At 43.0% G+C, this 14,086-nt stretch overlaps 1 protein-coding gene across 3 annotated transcripts in view; it reads left to right on the top strand.

Moving 5' to 3' along the window:
• The window catches only part of Tmcc3 (transmembrane and coiled-coil domain family 3), a 269,948-nt gene that overhangs the window by 734 nt on the left and 255,128 nt on the right, over window positions 1-14,086 (top strand). The window lies entirely within an intron of this gene.

Raw genomic sequence — 14,086 nt, forward strand, 5'->3', positions numbered from 1 at the left:
AGCATTTCTAGTATAGACCTGGGAGGACCTAACCTTGGTTACCCCTGAGGTACTAAGGAAGAAACTAGTGAGTTTTATTTCTGAAGATGCAAGGCTGAGATATTGCAAAACAGAGTGATTCTCTTTCCCACCAGGGCCTTTGCTTTTCTTGGGGTTGGAGTTTGGGGTTAGTTTATGTATGTATTCAGCGATTGGTTTGGTCATCTGCGGGGGAATTTCCATGATTTCTGCCTCTCAGCTGACGGGATATTTCAAAGAGAACTCTACTGGGTTTTTTTTTTGTTGTTGTTGTTGTTGTTAGTTTTTAATTTTACTGTTTAGTATTTTTTGTTTTGTTTGTTGTTTTTTTTTCCAATGGTGCTAGAATTAAGTCGTGTGAGTGTGTGTGTGTGTGTGTGTGTGAGTGTGTGTGTGTGTGTGTGTCCCCTATGTAGGGGAGTAAGATATTTGAAGGGCACTTAGAGTGAATACAACCAGTTCTAGTTGCCGCTGAAAATCTGTGGGTGAGCTGACATGGAAATTTACCTGTCTTTACCTTTGGATTCGCTCCAAACCTGCTCAGGTGTTTCTGGGGCAAACAGGATTCCAGCCAGGCTGGCATTGGTGTGGAGCAACCGGCCTTAGTGGAGTTACTTGTTTGAACTCCAAATTCAGAGATCAGTAACTTTTTACTGTCGACCACCAACGTACTAAGGCACATCACAGCTGGGATAAGCTGCGGATAAGTAGGGTCTTTAAGAGGGGACGTCAGCAGCTGGAGGCGGAGGGTGTTGGCCAGAGTACATTAAACTGAATTGCGTGCTCCCTGTCTTGGAATGCAAGAGATTGGTGTTGGCTGGCAATGCGAATCCCTGGGCTCTGCTTTCCTTTACATCAGCCTCTGGGACTGGAAGCCGTTAAATGCCTCCCCCATTGTAAGGAACACACAGACCTACTAACTACAGGCATGGCTCTAAGGTTCTAAGCTCTAAGAGCTCAGTGGGGAACATGATAGCCAAGAGCTTTGTTTTTGGGGGGGAGAGACAGAGAGACAGAGAGACACAGAGAGACACACAGAGAGAGACAGAGAGAGACTCTATTAGGATGAAAAAAAGAAAAAGAACTACCTGGGCTGTGTTCTTTCATGAAGGTGAAGATACCTAAGGAAAGTCAGATGGAGAACTTCCAAAGGTGCCCATTAACTGGGTTTCTCTAAGTGCAAGTCTGAGTGGTTATGTCTCTCTACTTTAAACATAGGTTGAAATTGCATACTCAGGATGTTGGTATTAAGAAGACCTTTGAGAAGCGACTGAGTATGAAGACAGAACCCTTACAAATGGCTTCTGTATTCCAAAGATCCCAGGGCAATAGCCCTTCCCTTTAATTATGTGTGAGAATGGGTGTGTGAGAGAATGGGGCGGGGGAGCCTGTGAGCCAGTGTCCAAGCCTTTAACAGACACTGAATCTGCCAGGGAACGTGATCTTGGAATTCGCTTGCTTTCAGAACTGTGAGGAATACATTTCCGTTGTTTATAAGCTAGCCAGGCTGTGGTATTTTGTTGTAGCAACCTGAATGGACCAGGACCTGAGGCTGGTCACATGCATGTCATGTTGCCAGTCCTAAATACCCCTAAAACTACATGGCCAAGTCTTCACTAGCTTCTTCCCATAGAGCTAATAGTTGGTTAGTTACTTTTGAACCTCCAATTTTCCCTCCCTCCCTCCCTCTCTCCCTCCCTCCCTCCCTCCCTCCCTCCCTTCCTTCCTTCCTTCCTTTCTCCCTCCATCCCTTCCTTTCTTCCTTCCTTCCCTTTTTCTTCATTCCTTTCTTTTTCTTTCTTTCTTTTTTTCTGTGCAAGGCCAGGAGTTTGAAAGCAGAGACTGTTTTAAGTTTGTATTTGTTAGAAGGAGTTAGAAATCAGAGGTAGAAAAGGCATTACATTGGCACCACTCTTGAAAGAATGCTTTCTTTGTTCCAGGCGTCTCCTTGCATAACAACCTTTTAAGTTAAGAATTAATAGCCAATACATTTGCCTGGCACAAATGCAAACAATATAGAAAGGGTTTACAATAAAAATCATGCCTGCTCTTATGGTGCTCAACCAGTGGCTTCCCTCCCAGTGTAACCGATGTGAAACCACTTCTATGTCCTCTCAGGAATAACCTGCGCAATACAAACACTTATATGATGCTCTTTTTTACACACAAATGGATGCATGCAAGTATACTCCCTTTGCATCTTGCTTTTTTCTATTGCTTACAAGTTCAGTATTTACAGCTCTTTTTTAAAGTTGCATACACGACGTCTTTGCATGGCTATATAGCCTTAGAATTGTTTCTGATGATGTCATCATGTCCCAGTGAATACTCTTACATGTAACTCTTTCTGCATGCATGTATGATTATGTATGATTTATGTATGATTAATTGATGGTTGAATGACATAAACACTTGTATTTCTATAGGCTAAAAAAAAAAAAAAACAAACCAAAAACCCAGGAAAGACATTTTAAGCACTGATTACCTCTGTGGAATCTTGATGATTCTTATAAGCTGTGCAAGGACCCTTCCTCTTTGCCTCTGTTGCCTCCTTTGCAAAATATGGAGAAAAATACTATCTACCAGGAGGACTGTATAATTAAGTTTAGTTTGCTTTGCATAAGAAGTCACCCCTAAAACTTAGTAGCTTCAAGTAACAACCATTTTGCTTAGCTCACATCCTTTGATTGGTTCAACTCAATGGCTCTACTCATTTGGACTCGCCCAATGATCTCGTTGGGTTCTGTCATGTTTCTGTGGACAGACAGTCCATTGGTCAGCTGAAAGGTGGGCAGTCTAGGATGATCTTTTATGTCTGGTGATTGACAGGTGAGTTGGCCTTTGGGAACATCATCTGAGGGGCAGGTGACTTGTCAGGCTTCAGGAGATAAGCTCAGACTTCTTCATAAGGTAGCATCAAGGTGCCACTGCTCGGCTCCCAGGAGCAGCACAGCCCTTTTCAAGCCTCTGCTTGTGTCCATTGGCTAGTGAACAAAGCAAGTCACAACACTACACTCAGAGTCTGTGATGGGGAATCTCTAAGGACAAGGACACAGTGACAGAGTCTCATTCATCACCACTGTTAATTTCAATGCAATTCTTTTCATAAAATATATATGATCATATTCTTCCCCTCCCCCAAGTCCTCTTAGAGAGTCCCTACCTCTGACCACACCCAACTTCATATTCTCTCCCTTCTCCTGCCTCTCTAAAACAAAGACAGAAAAAAAAAAACCCAAAAATTGAAAATCAAAGCAAACAATAAGACCAAAAAAAAAAATACCCAAACAAAACAAATGAAACAAAAATCCTACCAAAACAAACAAACACCCCCAATGAGTCCATTTTGGGTTGGTTAACTACCCGGGGTCACCACCACCATTTTGACAAACAACCGACCACAGATCTGGTAAGTGAATATTTGCACAGTACCTGTTAGGATACTCAGTGCACTTTTTGTGCTACGGAAGGCTGTTTTAATGAAATAAATAACAGAGTATTACCAAATGGGCTCCATAGAGATGGAACTGATATACTGTTACGCCAATGTAACTGTGTCTGTCTTCCCTCATTTCTCTAAGCGCTGTATCTAGGTCTTTTAAATCCATAGAGAGACAGAAGTCTTTGTTCCTGTTTTATAAACTGCAAAATTCAGGGCTCAGGCAGTTTGAGCTCTGAGAGTCTGGAGCCGAGTAAGGCCTTGACTCTTGGGCAGTCCGATTCCAGAGCACCCTAGACAGCCTCCTTCCTCGTGCCTGTCATTTCAGCTTCATATTTGGATCTGAGGAGCTTGTCAGACTTTTGAAGTCTTTAGAGGTGATCTTGATTTCTCTCTGGCCTACTGAATTCAAAGCAACGTGTCCACAAAGACAGTGGATCCTTTCACAGCCTAGGGGCACTGCTACAGGGACGCCCATCTCTTTCCCTCTTTTAAAAAAGTTGAGAAGCTTGAAGCCCGACCTTGTTTTGTTTACACTTTCTTCCTTTGTATTTGCCAAGTCCTTTTATTCCAGTTTCTCCTTTATGGAATTCCAGTCCCACAAAGGGAAAGATGTGAAGACAGGATATTTCTCAGTGGCTCAGAACTTTATCTTGGGACACAATCTACCTGGGTTCAAATCTAGCCTGACAGCTTTTGCTGACCTGTTAATTCACGACTAAGGGTTTTCTGACTTGAGTGGTCAGCTGTGGTAAAGACTCAGGGTTTTTTGTTTTGTTTTTTTAAATTAGATATTTTATTTATTTACATTTCAAGTGTTATCCCCTTTTTTTTCGGTCTCCCCTCTGCAAACCCCCTAGCTCATCCCCCCTTACCCTGCTTCTATGAGGGTGCTCCCCTACCTACCTACCCACTCCTGCCTCACCGCCCTAGCATCCCTCTACACTGAGGCATCAAGCCTTCACAGGACCGAGGGCCACCCCTCCCATTGATGCCGGATAAGGCCCCTTCATCTCCTTCAGTCCTTCCCCTAACTCCTCCATTGGGGTCCCTGTATTCAGTCCGATGGTTGGCTGCAAGCATCTGTATCTGTATTGGTTGGGATCTGGCAGAGCCTCTCAGGAGACAGCTGTATCAGGCTCCTGTCAGCAGCACTTCTTGGCATCAGCAATAGTATCTGGGTTTGGTATCTACATGCAAGATGGATCCCCAGGTGGGGCAGTCTTTGGATGGCCTTTCCTTCAGTCTCTGCTCTACTCTTTGTTCCTGTATTTCCTTTAGACAGGAACAATTCTGGGTTAAAATTTTGGAGATGGGTGAGTGGTCCCATCCCTCAACTGGGGGGCTATGCCCTAACCGCTGGATATGGTCTCGACAGGTTTTTCTCTCCCCTGTTTGGGGTATTTCAGCTAATCATCCCCATGGGGTCCTGGGAGGCTCTTGCTTTCCTGGCATCTGGGACTTTCTGGTTGCTACCCCCGTTCCCCATCCCCCCATTGCTACACACATCTGTTCAATTTCCTGATCCTCTGTACATTTCCTCCATCTCCTCCCATACCTGGTTCTTCCCCTCTTTTCCCCCTCCCCCTCTTCTCTTCCTCCTAAGTCCCTCCCACCCTCTACTCCCCTTGATTATATTGTTCCTCCTTCTAAGTAGGACTGAAGCATCCACTCTTTGGTCTTCCTTCTTCTTGAGCTTCATGTGGTCTGTGAGTTGTATTGTGGATATTCTATGCTCTTTGTCTAATATCCACTTATCAGTGAGTATATTCCATGTGTATTTTTTTGTGACTGAGTTACCTCACGCAGGATGATATTTTCTAGATCCAGCCATTTGGCTGTGATTTCATGAAGTCATTGTTTTTAATAGCTGAGTAGTTTATTCCATTGTGTAAGTATACCACATTTTCTGTATCCATTCCTCTGTTGAGGGACATCTGGGTGGAATGCAAATTGATCCATTCTTAGCTCCCTATACAAAGACTTAGTTTTTAATACTACTTGGCAAATCCCTTCTGATTCCATCATCTCTATTGTTCTTCATATCCCTTCCTCCCCAGACCTATTTCTACAGATCTAGATACACTGAGTAATAGGACTAGCTAATGTTTCCAGCAGGACTCTTAAGCCAAGCACACAACAGGTAATTGATTAATCACTTAGTTCTCGAAACAAAACTATGAACTAGGTTTTACTCTGTTCTCATTTCCAGGCAAGGAAGCTAGCTACTGAATGGCTAGGTCGTTTGCCTAGCATGCTACAGATAATAAACGTTGTGACAGGGATTTTAAAGGAAGTGTCTTGGCACCAAAGTCTATGCCCTTAATGTTTATGCTACAAGAAAAAAAAAAGCCCTAGATGACTGAAATTGAGTCTCGTGCTCCAGCGAGGCTGCTGGGGAGCTCGTAGGCAGCCTCCATCCTTGGCAGCCAGCTGTGATTGCAGCCAAAAGTCACAGCACACAGAAGATATAAAGCTTCAGTCTTTTTGCCAAAAGCCTTTCCATTTTCATCACCACAATCCTAGCAAGATTTCAGCCGCAGTGCCTCCCATACAACCAAGGGGAGACACTACTGAAAAAGGTATTGGGCATTTTTTTTTAATTTGAAAAACAAAACAAAACAAAACAAAACAAAAACAAAAACAAAAACAAAAACAATAATCTGGCTAGCTAGCTCTGGGGCATGTCACCTCTTGCTTCTGTCAATGAACTACCCTGGTATCTGTGACACGATTTGCCAGAGCAGCTGGTATATAAAATACAAATACTGATAAAATATGACTTTCTGAATTTAAAATTGTGTGTGCCTTCAAACTGAAGGAATGGCATGTGTGTGTGTGTGTGTGTGTGTGGGCGGGGGAGGGGTGTTTGCATTTCATAGGTGCTGTTCCACACAGGACAGATTTAATGAGACAACACTCATCACACATGTGGAATTCAGACTTGCGCTCTTGTGACATCCCTGGAGTCTGTCCTGCGCGAGCAGCTCTTCATGGCCCCCATTTCACGGAGCCAAACAGTGTTATCTGTTGTGTGTACTGCTGTGTGGAGAGTATACAGAGGTGGGACTCTGTAGCGGGAGCTCTTTGTTTAGTTTGTGTGGTAGTTCACGAAGTCTCTCCAGAATGAGGCTGGCGGCTAGCTGAGACTCGAAGGATACAATGGACAGCCAGAGGAGGAGGAGGAAGAGCACATGCAGGCAGCGCGCATAGCCTGAGTGGAAAGGGGAAAGAGGCAGCACGCATTGAAGACGGAGCAGGATTCGGAGTGGCCGGAAGGATAGGTCAGGTACTCGGAGGGCAAGAATTGAGTCTAGAAAGGCAGATATGGGCCGGGTGAGGATATACGCTGTGAAACACCCTGGAAAAGGACCTGTGGGCAGTCAAGATTTTGGCAGTGGAATCAGGAGGCCTTGGTGGCTGAGAAGACATGGGAGACCAGGGAAGAAACACAGAGTGACTATCTCCAAACTTCCTGCTTGGCTGAGGCGTGTGGTGGTGTTGTGAAGAGGGACTAAAAGCTCTGAAGAGAAAGGAAAGGACTAGAGCTTGGGCCTTGTTGCTTTGAGTTTGAGATGCCTTCAAGCCATTTCAGGTAGCTGGGTGGGTATGGAGATGTGCATCTTGGGAGAGTCTGTTCTAAAGTTACTGATATATAGATGATGATGGCTGCCCTGGGGTCTAGAACCCCGCACATAGGACGGGCTTATAAACAGTGGCTCACAGAATCTGTTGTACATAAGAACCCCTTGTGGAAAATGCCGATTTCTATACAACACCTCTTGAATTACTGATTCAATATCACCATAGCCAGATACCAAGAGCTACAGTATCTAGCAGAGATAGCACTATGTATAATCTACAGTTCAAACAGTTTACCCTTAGGAATAGAATCTAAAACATCTCTAGCAGGCTATAGCCTCTCCTTTAAAAATAAAAAGGTGGTAAAAAACAGAGTTTTAATATGTGGGGAAAAATGGGGGAGGAATAATACCAATAATATATTGATACCCGAATACTTGCTCTAACTTAGAAACAAACATACTAAAATCAGAGCTGGATTCGTCAAGATTGAGCCCAGTGCAGTGGGTGCTGGTGCAGAGTCCTGCAGACCCTGGTGATAACTGCCAACAAGGCTAAAGTTTATCTTCCAAGAGCTCTAGAAAAGTTACACCGATTGGGGTTTGTTGGCGGGGTCCCCGGTGCCTGCCACGAGGGCCACCATGAGGGAACCATGAGCCTGTGGGGATTAAACACAACTCTAGACAGGGCGGCATCTCACACATCCCTGTGCTGCTGGTGTTAGGATCACAGCAACTACAGCCAGGCAGATCTCCTCCAGCTGGACAGTAGGCTCACAGAAGAAACCCAAGTGATTCTGCAAGGAAAACTCACACAGATTTAGAGCTGAGACGACACAGGGGAACAGGCCTGGTACAGATCCACAAGGAGTAGAGTTAGGGGTGAGGTCAGGAAGACAGTGTAGGGTTAGCTCAGTGACCAAAGACAAAACACAGCATCTAGGTCATTCTTTCATTGTCGTTGATCTCCACCCAGTCTGGTTACCTCTGCAAATAGTCCTTCCCTGTACAGCAGCTTAGGTCAAGCCAACGGGAGCGCTGACCTCTAGCACATTTTATTTGTTCTATATCCTCCTCCTCCTCTTCTTCCTCCTCTTCCTCTGCCTCTTTGTCCTCTTCCTCCTTCTCCTCTTCCTCTTCTTCCTCCTCCTTTTTCTTTTCCAATACTCTTTCCTCTTGATAGTACACATCTCCAGAGGCTCACTTGGTTTATGATAGTGGGGTACAAGTCTCTATCATGTCTTCTTAGCCTACTGTTAGCCAACACTTGAACCCCTCCCCACCATCTTTCTCTTGCCTCAATTATTACCACTCCTGTGTGTGTCTCCTTCCTCCATCTCCCATCTAGCAGCCAAATACACATTTCTATTCTCACCACAAGTGCTTGCTTCTTTCATTTTTCTTCCCAGTCATACTCCCAATAATGAACACACTAGAATCAACAGTTCCACAAGGGTTCTTTTACTCCCGGAAACTATCAGTACTTATCAAGTGTGCGTTTCGTAGTCATCCGCTACTGTATTATCAGAGTGGGATAAGCTGCTGAATTGAGACTGTTGCTTCAGAGAGTACACAGCACACAGGAGTAAACTGCAGATAGACCCTGGTGGCCAGGACAGACACAAGTCTAATAGAAGAACACAACACAACTACACTACAGCCTGGTCTCTCCTGAACAGTACACACAACAATAAGAGAAGAACAACAACCTCACAAGAACAGCTCCACCGTCAACAATAACAGCAAAACTTTAATAAATGCTAGAACTCCAGATGGGCAGACCCCAGCACAAAACGCAAGTCACATCCCAACCCAAGGAGGGCAATATATTTTCTTCCAAAATTACCAATCCCATCATACTGTCACCCAGGGGAAATGACTTATGTGAGATTCCAGATGCAGAATTCAAGAGAATGAGTGAAAATATGTTCAACTCAAGCAGGAAACAGATATTTTTCCAAGGAACACAAACTGCTGAATGGAACAAGAAGACAACTCATGATATAAAATTAGAATTCAATAAAGACATAGAAATAGTGAAAGAAACCCAAACCAAGATGAGGGTAAAAATGTAAAGCACAATAGAGCAAATAAAAAAAGTCAATAGAGGGCTGAAGAGATGGCTCAGTGGTTAAGAGCACTGATTGCTCTTAACTCAGAGGACCTGAGTTCAATTCTCAGCAATCACATGGTGTCTCACAACCATCTGTAATGGGATCTGATGTCCTTTTCTGGTGTGTCTGAAGACAGTGACAGTATACTCATATACATAAAATAAATAAATCTTTGAAAAAAAACTCAGTGGAAAGTCTCACCAATAATAGACCATATGTATGATAGAACATCAGAATTTAAGGACAAAATAGAAAGATTGAGCCATTCAGTCAAAGTTGTTGACAGTTTGTTTTCTTCTTTAACATAGCAATGGAACATGCAAGAAATCTGGGATATCATAAAAAGGACATAGGAAATGGAGAGGCATAGAAAACATTTTTAATAAAATTATAGAAAAAAATTTCAACCTAGGAAAGAGAAAGGTATCCAGACATTAAAAACAGTGGACAGATAGAACCAGGGAAGAAACGTCTTACATCATATCACAGGGAAAATTTGCTACAGTTAAGCAGAGCAGAGAAAGTCTATTGAAAGCTGCAAGAGAGAAGGGTCAGGTCACACACAAAGGCAGGCTCATCAGAATAACTGCTGGCTTTTTCAATCATAGTCTTAGAAGCAAGAATAGTTTAGAATGATGTATTTCAAATCCTGAAAGATCACCACTGTCAACCCAGACTCACGTGGCTGCAAAAATAGTCTGTCATAATTGAAGGCAGAAGAAAAACTTTCCATGATAAAAATGGGCTAAAGGAGTATATGGCCACAAGTGAACTCTTTAGAGGTCATTGGAGGAAATACTCTGGACCAAAGAGAAAGATAAATACACTTAAGAGACACAGGAGTTACACGAGGCTAGAACATTCCTTAAACAAAGAATAAGAAATCAACAAAATTATAGGAATCACTGCACAGTTTTTAATGATCTCACTTCACCCAAAAGACATAGACAAACGTATTTGGCTGAAAAGCAAAATCTTTTTTTGCTGCCTCAAAGAAACACATCTCACCGTCCAGGATAACTACCCTTTTGCAAAAGGATGGGAAGGGTATTTAAGCAAATGAATCATAAAACAAGCAGGCTGCTATTCTAATATCTGACAAATTAAACCTCAGACTAAGTCTAGTTAGAAGAGTTAAAGGGGGTCTCTTCAAACTGACAATTCAACAAGACAATCCATCAAAGAACATTGCAATTCTAAATGCAAATGCAGCAAACCCAGGCCCATTTATCACATTTAAAATAGTACTAGATTTAGTTAGGCATAGTGGCCTACATCTTTATTCTCAGCACATGGTAGGCCGAGACAGGTGATCTCCATGAGTTTAAGGCCAGATTGGTCTACATAGTGAGTTCTAGGACAGCTAGAGCTACATAGTGAGACTCTGTCTTAATATAACCCCAAACCAAAAATAAATAAAATGTTACTAGATTTAAACTCACAGATTAACACAACACAGGCATAGTGATTTCAGTCCTCAGTTCTCACCAGTAAACAGACCAACTGAACAAAAAATAAAGTATTAGAATCAGGTGCCTGAAAAAAGCTTCAGCAATAAAGGCTACTTGTTGCTCTTGTAGAGGGCCAAGATTTGATTCCTAGTATCTACATGGTGGCTCATATTCATCCATGTCTCCAGTTCCTGGAATCTGATGCCCTCTTCCGACTTCTGTAGGAATCAGGCATGTATACGATGCATATACATGCATACAGGGAATGCATTCATACATGTAAAGTAAAGTAAAAGAAATAAATCTAAAAAATTTTAAATAAAAAGAATTAGGGTTGTGATGGTTTGTATATGTTTGGGCCAGGGAGTGGTAGAATTAGAAGGTGTGGCCCTGTTGGAGTAGGTCTGTTACTGTGGGTGTGGGCTTTAAGACTCTCATTCTAGCTGCCCAAAAGTCAGTATTCTGCTAGCAGCCTTTAGATGAAGATGTAGAACTCTCAGCTCCTCCTGTACCATGCCTGCCTGAATACTGTCATGTTCCCACCTTGATGACAATGGACTGAGCCGCTGACCCTGTAAGCCAGCCCCAATTAAATGATCCTTTTAAGAGTTGCTTGGTCATGTTATCTGTTCACAGCAGTAAAACCCTAACTAAGACAAGGGTTAAATGACATGATGTTTCAAATGGCTCTAAGAAACCTCTATAGAAACATAAAACATCAAAGAATGCTTATTCTTCTTAGTAGCCCAAATCACATATTGGGCTTCTTCAAATCACATATTGGGACACAAAGCAAGTCTCAATGGACATAGAAACAAATCAGAGAAATAATCCCATTCACATTGGCTTAAAATAAAAGACCTTGGACTAAACTAAACTAAGCAAGGAAGTGAAAGACACATTCAATGAAAATGTTGGGATACTAAGGACAGAACATTTATGAGACTCCAGAAGATGGAAAAACAATCCCATCCTCATGTATAATGTGAACATTGTTATCCTATAAAATGCCATCCTTGTAAAAACTCTGTAGGATTATATTTTTCAAAACCTACTTTTCATAAGGGTTCTTAGATGCTTTAACCTCTCTTTTAGCCCACCACCCACCAGAAGTAGTAGAAAGGAAAGGCTAATAGGGCAAAGGAAGATGGGGACCTGTTTAGAAAGAGGTCTTTGGAGCAAATCCAATCTGCATTGTCAGGCTAGCAGCTGTTCAGTTCACATGAATCAGCAACGGCAGCTCAATCCACTCCAAACACCATTCATGAGTCAGCAACCACAGTTTGATCCAGAAGAAACCTCGAGGCTCTGCCGATCAGCAAGAGTCCACAGAAGTGGCAAGAAGCCACTGCAACGCCACCACAAGTTTTTTGGTGTATTTCTCTCTATAAAGTCATGACAAACAATGACCAGCAAAGTATGGCAAGGCAAACCAATACCATACAGCCTTGTCAGCAAAGACCAGCATCAGCAAAGACCGGCATCAGCAAATCCCAGTGATGACCATCAGAGAACTGAAAGGTGAACCAATACCATACAGCATCATCAGCAAAGACCAGCATCAACAAATCCCAGTGACAACCAGCGAAGAATGGTAAGGTGTACCAGTACCACACACCATAGTCCACTGTCTGTTGTGTTCTCTCAAGTGTCTGCTCTAGCAGAGCATCACATATCCTTTTTCCAGGCTGCTGCCAGAAAATAACACATGTCTGTTCTCAGCAACACATTCTCCCACATGTCTGCTTTGACAAAAACATCCTCTCATGAATCAAAGGCCTCAATGCCAGATCTGGAACCTCTAGATGAAAGGAAGGGGTGTACACCCTAAGATATAAGCTCAGATAAGGGCTTTCTGTATAGACCCCAGGCATGCAGGAAAGAAGACCAACAATCAACAGCAGGATATCTTGAAATGAAAAAAGCTTTTGTAGGACAAAGGAAACAGTTAGCCGAGGACAAAGCCCACAGAGTCGGAGACTGTCTTTGTCAATTACACATCGGACAGAGAACTTATGTGTAAAACACATGAAAATCTTTAAAAACTCAACTTTAAGGAAGCAACCCAATTAGGATCTGACTATGAAAGTGGACAGAGAGTTTTCAAAAGGAGAAATGCAGGGCTAAGAGATGGTTTTAGAAGTGTTCATATCCTCAGTCAAAAGGGAAATGCACGTTAAAGCGACTTTGCGATTTCCTTTATCCCAGTCAGAATGGCTAAGATCAAGAAAACAAACAGCACATGCAAGGAGGAGAGGAAAGGGGAACGAACACTTATTTGCTGTTTGTGGGAGCACAGATTAGTGTAGCCACTACAGAAACCAGTGTGGAGTTTCTCAGTATGCTAAAGATAGAATTATCATATCACCCACTTATCCCACTCTTGGACATATACTCCATGTAGTGTGGAGATGGTGGCACATTCATGATCTCTGCTGCCTCAGGGAATGGAAGCAGCCTAGACAGCCCTTCACTGATGACCGCATCATGAAAATGTGACACCAGTGCACAGTGGAGCATTGGTCATCTGTAGAGAGAAATGAAATCTTCAGGAAAATGGATGGAGCCCGGGAAGTGACCCCGGGGGAATTTACCCAAACCCAGAAAGACAAATAGCATGCGTTCCTCTCACCTGTTGGTCCTGGCTTTGAATCTCCAGGTTTGTCTGTTTACTGAGAATACCTATAGAAGTCACAAACTAGAAAGAGACCATGGGTCTCAAAGGAGGGGGATAGTAGAACACAAGTGGAATGAGGGAAAATAATTGGGAGGGGGCTATATAGGGAGGGAAATGGGAGGATGAGTCAGAGGAAGGGGAGCAGAGGGATAATTAGTACTAAGATGATTGGAGAAAACCATATAGAAGCCTATTTTATAAGAATGCCTCAAGATATAATAACAAAGAGTTCAACTGGAGGTAGTCCGCCAAGGAATTCTAGTTTATTAAATTAAAAAAAAAATCCCAGTTCTAGTGAGACTACCTCATGATTTTTTCCTCTGGAGGAGATCCCAGAGACCCACACCCCCAAACACTACAGGCTCTTGGTTGCCTACCAGAATTTTATGGTAAGACAAAGCTGCCAGAGATACCACGACTTTGACCTTAGGTCATGGAGAGGTCAAGCTGGTATTGACCTTGGGGCTTCCTCCTTGATGCTGAGCGGGCTGCTGGACGGGGAACGCCATCAGAGGTCTTAGCCCGTGTGGAAGCCTGCTAGCTACAGGAATGGCCAGCCTGGAAGATACACCCATCAGAGCAGCAGTGCTGCGGAGGTTGTGCAGGTGAGCAACTACTTCCTGGCTGGATTTTAAGGCCCAGGAGAGATTCATGCCTGGGTCTACAAACCTGCCCAAAATTTGTGACAGAAAAGATTATAGGCCTAGAAGAATAAGTCTACTGTGAAATACTATACTATTCTGCTAAATCTTTATGTTTATACCCATACATTAGATCTTTGATCTCTCATCTGAAAAGCTGCTTTT

Source organism: Mus caroli, unplaced genomic scaffold, assembly GCF_978045245.1.
Source record: "Mus caroli unplaced genomic scaffold, Mus_caroli_1 scaffold_9, whole genome shotgun sequence".
NCBI lineage: Eukaryota > Metazoa > Chordata > Mammalia > Rodentia > Muridae > Mus > Mus caroli.